Below are 9,451 nucleotides of genomic sequence, written 5' to 3' on the forward strand. Positions count from 1 at the left end.
TGCTATATGCCCTCATGATGGAGCCGCTAGCGATTGCGAACAGGGCTAACCAGGAGATCAAGGGCATTAGGTGCGGGGATGTGGAATTTAAACTGTCCCTTTTCACAGACGATATCTTGGCTTATCTCACGGAGGTGAGCTCCTCGCTACTGAAATTTATGGAACAAATTAAGAGCTATGGGTTCCTCTCTGGGCTGAAAGTCAATGTGGACAAATCCACCATCATGGCTGTGGCCCCAGAATGGCTGCCAATAGAGGACTGCACCTGGTACTCGGGGATGAGGGTTGAAAGTTCCATAACCAAGAACCTGGGGCTAATGCTGACGAGAGACCTGTCAGGCCTTTTGAAGGCAAACTTTGACCCAATACTACTTAAGATCAGAGATGGAGACCCCTGACCCTATCATGCAATGGGTGGATGGTATTGGTGAAAACGAATGTCCTTCCCAGACTACTCTACCTGTTTACCGCCCTCTCTGTGAGACTCCCAGAAGCCTTCTTTGGCGAACTGAAGGGGGCACTATCTAGATGTATCTGGCAGGACAAAAGACCAAGAGTGAAGTGGGATACCTTGACACTCCCACAAGATCTGGGGGGGGTTTGGCTTCTCGGACCCACATTTATATTACAAAGCAACACAACTCAGAGTACTGCTGGAACATCCGAGAGAGAGACTTGGGACTTACTGGTCCTATTTGGAGGAATTGGAAATGCACCTGTTGAAGGTGAGAGACTACCTACGGGCCCCGCATAAGGCTATTCAAGGGCAGCAAGGGAGCACCCCACACTGGGTGTATTGAGGGACCTGTAGAAGAACAACAGTACAAACAGATCTCTCTCAACCTGGCCCTCACCAATGGCATCAGTGTGGGACCCCCCATTCCAACTGACGAATCAGGGGATGAGGTGTGCCCAGCAGTGGTCAGATGGGGGATTGGAGAGGGTGGGACAGCTTCAGAGGTTATGAGGAAATTCAAGAGGGGCTGGGTCGGGATAGGATCGCGACATTTGAATACTTAAGGCTGAAGGGGATGTTCACTGACCTGAAGTGGGACAATCGACTTCCCAGGGACCTAACCAACTTTCAGAAATGGCTAGATGGTCTACCACCCGGACGGGACCACTCTCTAGCATATATGAGATGCTGATCTCAACCCCAGGGGTGGGGAGACACACCTTTAAGAGATTTTGGGTGGAACTCGCGGGGGTGAAATCACAGAGGAGGACTGGGCCAGAATTTTCCAGGTGACATTCCACAGCAATCTATTCACCTCCACCGTCGAGCATAACTTTAAGATACTGCACGGGTGGCATAGGGACCCATTGAACATTTCAAGAATGTTTGTAGGTACCTCCCCCACGGGCCCCTGGGGTTGTGGCCTGGTGGGGTCCCTCGCCCACATGTGTTGGCAATGTCCCAGAATATGCATCTTCTGGCAGGAGCTCCTTAGCTGGATCAAGGACCTGGTGGGGACACAGCTGTCCCACGACCAGCTACAGATACTGTTGGGAATTCTGACCAAGGACCAGAGGGAGCACCGACTGCCTACGGTGTGTGAAGCTATGTTACGAGCTGGATGACTGGCAGTGGCTCAACATTGGAAGGTGGGGAGAACGCCCACAAGACGGGAATGGGAATGTAAACTGTGCAGCATGATTGAAATGGAGAGGCTGACATCCATAGTAAATGATTACAGGGAGTCCTTCTTGGAGGAATGGGGGCTGCTGCTGTCCAAGTTGGAGGGTGTTAGAGACTGACGGTGAAGCAAGGAAGGAGCAGAGGAGGGGCGCTGTGATGACTGAACAGAGGGGTGACAATCTAATACACTCTAGTCCACTCAATAAAATATTGAGTTCTGAACATTCATCCCTGAGAGCTTTTACTGGGGATAGAACGTTTATCCCCTGAATGCACTGACTAAGAGATGGGGGGTTAGAGAGAGGGGGTGGGGGTATTACCTTTTTGGAAATGGTAGCAAGAAATACTATGTTGTCATTGATTTTCCAAATGCAAATAAAAACCAAAGTTTAGAATAAAAAAAGGTTCCATGAGACGACAACCGTGCAACTCGCCTGGCATAGCATTCCAGAGCTTAGGAGCGCCATAGTCAAAGGTGCACTGTCTGCCCGACACCAGATTAATTCACGGCAGAATGTTAGTTTGGAGTGAATGAGGAGATGACTGAAAAAGTGAAAGTAGGGTGTGTGGGGGAAGTGGTAGTGAGGAGAGTAGTAGTATTGTGCACAGGGGAGAGTGATAGTGTGGAGAGGTGAGGGAATAGTGTGAAGAGCGGAGAGCAGTAGTAGTGTGGAGAGGGGGAGTGGTAGTAATAGAGTGGAGAGGGGAGAGTAATAAGGGAGAGGAGAGAGATCATAGTAAAGGGTAAGATCAGAGGGTGAGTTAGATAGTAGAGAGAAGAACATTGAAGGGACAGAAGAGGAAGTGTGAGGGAGGGAGAGGAGAGACAGTGGGTGAAGTGGTAGGGAGGAGAATAGGAGGAGGAAAGGGAAAATGGCAGAGATTCCTGGGGAGAGGAGTACAAGGCTATGGAAGAGTCTCTGGAATAAAGCAATCTTGCAGCACAACACATTGTTGATCCTTGCTGTGATCTCATGTATGCGCTCACAGGTTGAATAATGGAGGAGACTCCCAGTTATGATGGACCTGACTCCCCACACCAACTGAATTTTCAAGTGTTTTGTTATGCTATTTCTTCTCCAGATCCCACTGGCCATGTTCCACCAATAATTAAAAAAGACCGAGACTAGGCTCGCATTGTACCATCGGAATTTCGGCCCTCAGCCGGAAGAGGCTCACACTCAATGTAGGAAGATTTTTTGCTCAAGGTGTGAGCCTTGTTTACGTTTAACAAATGCATGCTCCACATTGCACTATAAACAATTTAGTGCAATGTGGATAGCTTGCATTCCGTGTTGTGGATGGGATGTGTAATGTTAGCATTTTACAAAGCGTACCTTTTAACAGTAGGCTGATGCTGGCTCCTTAATATGCACGTGCCGGCTGTGCTGGATGTCAGAAGCGGTCTGTGACATCATGCGCTTGTAGTGTGCACTGTGCCTGTGCCAGCCCTTAAATGTTGGTTTCTACAATGTGACTGACTGTTCTTACTTTCAGCTCCTGCCGTGGACCTGCGCGTGCTGTTAGCAGTGTGCAGGCCAGAAGCATGGGCTGTAGCCTGTGCATCCATGTTCAGTTCTGCACCAGGAGCCAAAGGGAGATATTAACAACTGGCTGCACCCCCATTCTATATTGTGCTTACGATGGTGATCAATGGAGTTTGTTGGGCCCTGCAGCCAACCCTGACTCTGCACTGCAGCTCTCCTTATCAGACATGTTTTTGATCAAGCTCGCATCGTTTATTTGTTTTGTTTTCAATTATTTGTATTGTTGTGTTTAAGCATGTACGCCTCTCAAAATGTAACGAGGACTCGTTCAAACACAATAATACAACAAATTCATCATGCTGTTCTGTGGGTAGATGTGTGATGCCTTTTGGACTGGGTGAGTACCAGCCATTTGGCTCTTGACCTTTCTGCCCTACACAACAAGCAGTGACCCTCCGTGCCCCCAGCACTACCAATTGCTCAGATAGGCGCAATCAGACATGCACTGAAAACGCAGCATTGTGTAGTCGCTGCAGAGCTCCCCTCCAGTCAGGCCTCGCCTAACCCTGTTTTTTTACTTCTCACCCCATTCCTACAGCCCGAGGCCACCTTTTCCCTGTAATGTGGAAATGGCAACCACTACGAGACATGTAGCTACTTACAGACCTACATTCCAGATCCCATGAATGAGCGATAGCCCCCCTCCCCGTGCGAAGCAGGCTAAGACTGACACCTGCAAATCTGAACTCTCACCCTCCTCTCCAGACCACAATTATCTAGGCACATGAGCTTGGCTGCAAGCTCTGCACTGGGACTGCAGTACTGCCTGCATACAGCTTCTGCACTACCTGTCCACAAACTCTGCACAGCATCACTAAACGCTACAAGGCTTGTGTACAGCTTCTGTGGTACAACATACATACTGTCTGGATTGAATATTGGCTCAGTGCACTAATGCCTGTGTAGCCCTTCTGCACAACCTCTTTACAAACTGCAACACCCGAATGCACAATACAGGACCAGTAACAGCTTCTGTGGTACCATGTACTGCACACAATCTGCATTAAATACGTTCACAGTGCACCCCTAGCTGTATACTCCTTCTGCCCCACCTCTTTTAAGACTCTGTACAACCTGACTCTACGCTACAGGTGGCCATGTCTGCACGCCTGTCTACGTGTGACATTAACAATTGTATGTTTATTGCACATTGAAAAAACGGGGCAAATACAAGCATTGTGGCAGAACTATGGCACTGACACGGTTCATATGATGTCCTTTACCGCTGCATCTTGGACACAAAACTGAATACGTGCATTGTTGCTGAAATTAAAATGCACATTACTGCCCTGCTACAAAAATGTGAACAATGACCAAAATATGTACCTTACCGGAGCATTGTATGAAATGGGCAAAATGGAAACATTACTTTAGCATTGCGGTAATTGAGCAAAATATGTACATTACGCCAGGACAACTCATGGGCAAATAGGCACATCATTATAGCTTTGATGAAACTGGGAATTACATATACATAACTGGGGCATTGTGGTAATTGGTGATGCCTGTTTACTTGGGCACTGTGGAAACCGGTGAGCATATATGCTTGTTACAGGGATATCATAATTTGGCATTTTGGATAATGTGTTATCATTCTGTGCCGACTGGTGCGAATGTATGCTGGAGGAACATAAAGACGAAAGTGCACAAATATGGACCTAGTGTATTGTCCTTTTGAATTGGGGCAGTTCTGTGCTAATATTGGAGCTATCAGGTGCTGGCGTGGTGCTGTACTGATTCAGTGTGTGAACTGTGTGCCACGGAGGGGTTCTGGCACAGACTGGCCCGTATTCAATTTCTGTTAGATTCACTAGTGCTAACTAGTACTCATGCTGGTGATCAGCGCAAGGAGCTAGATGTCTTGTTTACCCATCACAAATGTAGGCCCATCAAGCTGAAACTGCCCTGAGATCACCATCCAAGTATGAGCGAGGTTTAAGTAAGACCAAACACACTGTAAACTCCCCATTTGCAGTGCATTTTTTCAGTGAGGATAGCATCATTAGATGTTGGGCTAAACTCTTTTCTTATAGTTGTTAGAAATCCTATACAGTTTTCTCCATAATTATGTTCTAAGTATTAAAGCGCATAATTTGTCACAAAATCAACCTAATATTCCCTGTGGCAGAATACACAACCTTATTTGCCCTGTGCACTTAAAAGTGCATCATGTTCTTGAAACTCTCCAAAAAATCTTTGGGGGGTGGAGTGGACCCAAAACCCATGTTACCTGATTTTTACATCATATTCCATTTTGATCAATATAACTCTCCAATTGCGGTTTATTTACAATGCATCATTTTTCAAAAGCTTTTTTAAATATTCCTTGCTGGTGCACTTAATAAACCTCTTTAAATATATTATTAAAATCCTATCTATTTTAACCAACATTAGTACCAGGCATGCGTGGCGCACCGGGAATCCAACATGTTGATTGGCTCTTTTGCGAGCCATACCACACGGTATGCGTGCCGGGTACTCTGTTCCTGGCGAGGGGCATGGCAGCTCCTCAGCCAATGAGGAGGCTCGAAACGCGACAATCCCCGCTCCGAGCCTCCCCATGGCTGGAGGCTGCCTTGTTTCCCCTCCCTCATCCCACCTCCCTGCCCTTCTCACCCCACTTACCTTCTATCCCTTGGTCTCTGGCAGAGGACGATGGAAGCCTCCAGGCGTGTGGAGACTCGGAGCGGGGCCATCCCCGCTCCGAGCCTCCACACGGCTGGAGGCTTCCATCGACCCCGCCAGAGCCGCAGGACTTTTTTCTTTTTTTTTTCCCTTCTCCACTCCCAACCCCACTTACCTTTTTTTTTCTTATTTTCTTGGGAGCGAACGCGCTGGAAACAGTTTTGTTCCCAGCGTGTCCGCTCCCGATGGCTGCAATGGAAAGGGAAAACAGACTACGTTTCCCCTTTCCCGGCGGCCATTTTTTTCACTTTTTTTTTTTCTGTTTTGAAACTCGGCAGCATTTCTAAACAGAAAAAAATGTCATTAGTAACGGGCCGGGGTACCAATGGCAATAAGACCCTCGGCGGCTGGCCAATACCACCCACGGTAATGCCCCCAGGGCTTAGTTAAGGCCCTCGCTACACTCGGGCCTGTAACTACAGCCCTGGGGGCATTACCTGGGGCGGTATTGGCCCGCCGCCTCTGGTCTTATTGCCACATTATTGGACCATTGTAATTCAAAAGCGCAACTTGCCACAACCATTCCTGAAAATTCTTTATGTAGATCAAAAACCTCCTGGGACAATTAGAGGTCAAGTGCTCTTTACAATGCTCCTTTTGACACAATCTTTACCAAAGGCTCCTTAGGGGAGAACAATCAAACTCATCTCTGTAATATTTGATTAAATCCCATCCAATGTTTACCATTGTTTCTGGTCCTCTGGTCCTGTGTTAATAATTTGCCACGAATACACCCAAATTGTGTTCTATAGTTCGACAAAAAATGCTTGTGAAAAGTCAGGGGTCGCAAATCTAGGATAATTTTTTAGCAGGTAATATGAGGCACTTTATTTTACGTGGGATGTGGGCCACTTTTTGGGGTGAATGTGGGTCACTTTTTGGGGGGTGAATGTTTTTCACTTTTTTTAGGGGCGAATGTGGGCCACTTTATATGTGGTGCCCGGGCCTAAATTTTGTCCCAGTCCGACCTTGAATGAGGCCCACTGGGCATAGCCTTCCACGATGGCCCTATCCCCCTGCCTAGTAACTAACCAGATCCCCTTTCTTTTATTCCTGTAATAGTTCCTGCCATTCACCCCCCCCCCACACCCCCGAGGAAACTCCCACAGAAAGCAGTTAACTCGATGTGCCTTGTATTACTGTAGTAATCATTCCCTGTACTTATTCCCATGGCAATGCATTGGGGGCCAATTACTGCTGTAATGGGAAAAAGCTTAACAGTTTATGAGTCTTCCCCATCCCCACTGCCGCTCTCCATGTGCACTCCTCCTCCTCGGTCGTCCCATCTACCACACTCTGTGTCAATCCTCCCTGACCCTCTCCTTTTATCCCCTTTCACTCACCGGTTCCCATGACACATCTTTTTCAAGCACCTCTCCACAAAGTATTTGTTGACAGTAGGCATCAGTGCACAACATGGTGGCATGGTCCCAAATGCTAACTTGTCTCATGCACTATATATAGAGGAGAGCACCATCACCGCCTCCTTCTGTTTTACAGAAAATGGACTCCCAGTGGATCCTTGATTCAACTCCTGTTATGCCAAGTAGGTGTTCCATTGCGGGAGCCTCCGCGCCTCTGACAGAGGCGTACATCATACTCACAAGCAACTCCTTGTGTACTGTCCTCCACCGTCTTGCCACGACTTTATTAAGCATGTCGGGATTGCAGTCCAGGAACGGATATGACGTTTGAGGAAGGGGTGTGGATAGGAAGGTAATGAGAGAAACAGAGAGAAATAAAGACTTGTTGGTCACCCGTCCATGATTCTGTCTTTTCATTTGATTGCTAGTGACCCCAGCTATATGCCAGGGGGTTTGCCCATGAAATTGATGGTGAGAAGGAAAAGCCCAAGCACCCTCTTGGGTGTGAGGCTCGTGCCTCACGCCGCATCCAGCTGTTAGTCTGAAACGATCCCATGCTCTCACCTGGTGGTGTCTGTCCCCACGCTCTACGCAGCGTGAAGGCCCCACTCTTTTCTATTTTGCCTAGGAAGGTATCAGGAAGCTAGTTTTCTGCTTTCCGTCATTGAACCTGCATAGTGGCTCGCAATCAATAGTGCCAGACGTTTTCACGGGCAGATCTGCCGCGCCCTAACCAGTGGACGTGCTAATTACAGCTCCCAACCATCACAGTGAATGGGTGAGTTGAGCACCTGGTTCCAGCATAAACCAAGGGCTCACAGCGCGTGCCGGTTAATCCTTGCTGAGACAACAATGCCTTTCTACTAAATACATCTTTGCCCTGCAAACAAAATGTATTTTATTTATTTATTTATATTTATATAGCACGCAAGCAGCCCAGGGGCCTTGAGGCGCTGTTACTTGCAATAACTTAGTTACAGGGTACAGGCATGATAGCGATTGTTGACACATTATGAATACTACACAACATCATACTGTTGTTACAGATATTGCATTTGGTCATATATTACAACTTATATGATAAGTATTCGTGCTGATGTGTCGGGCCTTATGTGAAGAGGGTAGTTTTCAGAGTTTTGCGGAAGGTGGTGAGGGAGGCCTCACCTCGGATAGTGGGAGGTAGGGCGTTCCAGTGAGTGGGCGCGAGATCAGGGAAGCTGGATCCGCCCGCTTTGACTCTTTTTACTAGTGGCACAGAGAGCAAAAATGTCAGATGCCAAAGTGCCGTCATTAAACCAAACCACGCTGTTATGCCCCCGACCTACCATGAAAATTGGCACGCTCTCTGTGCGAGCATCGCCACAATTTGATATAACAGACTCGACCAGTCTAGGTCCTAGGTGGGTTAAGTGGACGCATGTCTTTGAAATGTACAGAAACACATTAGGATCACAAGATGAAAGAAAGAAAAAAAGTCCTTCTAAGGCTATCAGCAGGTCCACCTTTGAGGGATATCACATACCACATGCTCCAGGATAACGTAGCCACATTTGACATCTTAAAAAAGTAGTGTCTTAATGATCATTTCGCACCACCCACTCAAGAATGCGGAAGAGACATATATCTCACACAATGATGCAACAAATATGGGCAATTTTGTCACACAACTGTGCACACAACTGTGCACATGCAGCAAACATTGGTCTATCCATGAATGAAGAGGCTTTAAAGTTACAGGTCATAGCAGGGTGAGAGTCATCTACATTTTGAAACAAATGCTCCAAAATTCTTATACATCAGATGAAACGCATATGATGTCCTGCACTAGAATAGTGATTGATTTCTAGGTGGAGACAATGGATAAGCTTCCAATTACATTGCCACCTCCCCTGCTAGTGCACCACATTGTAACCTCTGCTTCGCAAAGCATTGTGTCTGACAAGACACGTTACTAATGTGACTACATGTTCCCACATGAAGGAAGGTGCTCAATGCTAATACAATCATGCTCTGCCTGCAGAAAAGAAAACCATTTCAGGTCAGTGTGACGAGCATGACGGGAAAACATCTCGCCTCACTTGAATAAGGAGTCTGCGCCAAGAGGATGCACGCGCTCCCTGAGGCACTCAGGTTGGCCAAGACGAAAGAAACACTACCTCAGGAACTGATCGCCGTCGGTCTGCAAGTCAGTCACTTCATCCAGCGGACAAAGGAAG

Source organism: Ambystoma mexicanum, chromosome 3q (assembly GCF_040938575.1).
Source record: "Ambystoma mexicanum isolate Mex_15411 chromosome 3q, UKY_AmexF1_1, whole genome shotgun sequence".
NCBI lineage: Eukaryota > Metazoa > Chordata > Amphibia > Caudata > Ambystomatidae > Ambystoma > Ambystoma mexicanum.